We start from the raw sequence: 3,008 nt of genomic DNA, 5'->3' as shown, positions 1-3,008 counted from the left end.
TTATGGTGTGGCTGTCCCCCCAGGGGGGGATTTCTTGCTTTCTGTCTTTCTGTCTCTGTATCTCTGGCCTTATAGCAAAAAATCTCTAAAAAATAAAAAGCTGTATGTAGTGATATAGAAATTCTCAAAAACATACTCAAGCAAGGATGGAAAATTGCAGGGTACATGTAGGACAATACTGTTTATATAAACATTGTAAGTATGCAAAGTAGAACTTTTTGCATCCATTTTTGGTAAAAGGATAAGACATTCATAGAAAGAATGAATGCTAGGTTGACCTGGTAGCCTAGCAGTTAAGGGATCCAGATCCCTCATGACTGACTGCATAGTTTGAATCTTGGCCCCAGCAGCTTGTAAAACATGACAGGCATGTGCATGTGTATGCACGCCCAAGGTCACGACAGGATGAAGAAATGGAGAAGAGATTGTGGCATGACCACTTCCTATTGGGGGTTGCCTTCTCTCTCGCTCTGTCTCTCATGAGCACACACATACTTCAATTTAAAAAAAGAGAGAGAGCAAGAGAGAGAAAGGAAGAATGTCACTTTAAGGATAGTGTTTAGTTCTATACAGAGAAGGAGGGAAATTTGACTTGAACAAGGGTATATAGGGGACTTAACTTGATATGCATAATTTCACAAATAACTAAAACAAATGTACAAAATAGTAAGATTTGACAAAATTTGTGTTGATTTGACACATGTTCATTATTCTCACAATTTTTCCTGTATGTTTGAAATATTTTACAACAAAAAAGAAAGTATATGTCAATGGGACAGAGGTGTTTTGCAACAAAACTGGAAAACCTGGGAAGACAGGGAAGTTGGCAGTGTGTATCCATTCTCGTCCAGGGAACTTTTTGCATCCATTTTTGGTAAAAGGATAAGACATTCATAGAAAGAATGAATGCTAGGTTGACCTGGTAGCCTAGCAGTTAAGGGATCCAGATCCCTCATGACTGACTGCATAGTTTGAATCTTGGCCCCAGCAGCTTGTAAAACATGACAGGCATGTGCATGTGTATGCACGCCCAAGGTCACGACAGGATGAAGAAATGGAGAAGAGATTGTGGCATGACCACTTCCTATTGGGGGTTGCCTTCTCTCTCGCTCTGTCTCTCATGAGCACACACATACTTCAATTTAAAAAAAGAGAGAGAGCAAGAGAGAGAAAGGAAGAATGTCACTTTAAGGATAGTGTTTAGTTCTATACAGAGAAGGAGGGAAATTTGACTTGAACAAGGGTATATAGGGGACTTAACTTGATATGCATAATTTCACAAATAACTAAAACAAATGTACAAAATAGTAAGATTTGACAAAATTTGTGTTGATTTGACACATGTTCATTATTCTCACAATTTTTCCTGTATGTTTGAAATATTTTACAACAAAAAAGAAAGTATATGTCAATGGGACAGAGGTGTTTTGCAACAAAACTGGAAAACCTGGGAAGACAGGGAAGTTGGCAGTGTGTATCCATTCTCGTCCAGGGAGGCCAGTGCTGAATTTGAGTGATGTGAACGTCTCACCAGAGAAGCTGTCTCTTCTGTTTATAGCAGGGCCTAGATCAGTGGCTGCATAATAGAGTCAGGTGATACGTTTATAAAAATAAACTGGGACTTAATTCCTGAGGTTGGTTTAATTGATTTAAGAGAGACAGTAGTAATAAATTTAAAAAAATAAATTCCCCACTGATTCTAACGTAGTCAAGGCTGAGAGTCACGGGCTTGGGACAAATTTAGTAAAATATTCCTCCATATAATTTCCTGTCTATTTTCTCTGTTCCTGATTTAAGAATGACCTTCTTATGTGTAGACTCTGATACAGGTAAGGGAAGGAGACTTGACTATACCAGTCACTGGAAAATTAATACAATTTATAGAGATGGTTTCTTAGGAATTACCCTAGTGTGAGTCTTTGCACTAGACGCCAATTCATTGTATTTATACTGATCGAAGTCAATGAATAGACCTGGAACGTGGGGACATATATATTGCCTTGAGAAATCTTCTTTGGGTGACCAGCCAGCCTTCTTTTATAACCATCTTACCTGTTCCTTCTACCAGTCCCATAGCTCCATGTAAAATCCTTTGATTCTGATTATCGTCAAGTATCTTAATCCCCAAATACCTTAACATGACCTACAAAATTTATGATCCGAATCCTTTGGCCGCTTCCTCTCATCTTTCCCTCCAAACTATGTGTTGCTTATATTGCCCCCTGGACTTTTGTCTTTAAATAAGCTTCCTTTCAAAACACTGAGTCTGCTTTTTATTTGATCTCTGTCTGAAGTTTTTTGTTTTTGTCTTTCCCCTCATTCATGCCCTTAGTAAACATGATCAGGAACTTACTCTGTTCGAGGCCCTGTGCTGAGTTTTGGGAAAATAGCCTTGACAAGGATCACTAATTTCTGCTCATCTTTTTGTCTTACTCTGTCTTACTAGCTTTCTTCCAAATGCATTTCTGAGTCCTCATGTCCACCTGTCCACCTGTCATCACTGAGGGCTCCATGTCTACCTGTGATCATTGAAAGCTCTCTAGATTGCTTTTCACTCTCAGCTTTTCCCCATACTCCTATATTTGCCTTCCGCCTTTAAAACCTGTAAGAGCAAATCTTGTTCATGTTCACCATCTAGGCAATGTCTGCTGCCATAGTTAGGGATCAACACATATTTGTGGATAGAATTAACTTTTTCTATAACAATAGAAAGGACTTTGGAATTTTGAAGGTTGTCATCAAGATATCCAAGTAAGTTTATGCTACCAACAGCCAGGAATGTGGAACTGTGATTTCGGGGAGAAGAAAGAAGTGAAATATAAACTAAAAATTTTAGCACAGACAAATTAGAGAAATACGTCGGCTTCTCTAGATAAGCGCTCAGTTTAAAACAGATGCAGAGACCATGTTTCAGGGGATGTCTTTTGTCCTGTAGCAGGAGATGCTATGGTCATAGGTGCCCCTTGGCCTTTTAGCTTTGCACACTTCACTCTGTTTATAGAAAACGG

This window comes from Tupaia chinensis, unplaced genomic scaffold (assembly GCF_000334495.1).
Source record: "Tupaia chinensis unplaced genomic scaffold, TupChi_1.0 Scaffold000627_1, whole genome shotgun sequence".
In the NCBI taxonomy this organism is placed as follows: domain Eukaryota; kingdom Metazoa; phylum Chordata; class Mammalia; order Scandentia; family Tupaiidae; genus Tupaia; species Tupaia belangeri.
This window is presented reverse-complemented; position numbering follows the sequence as displayed.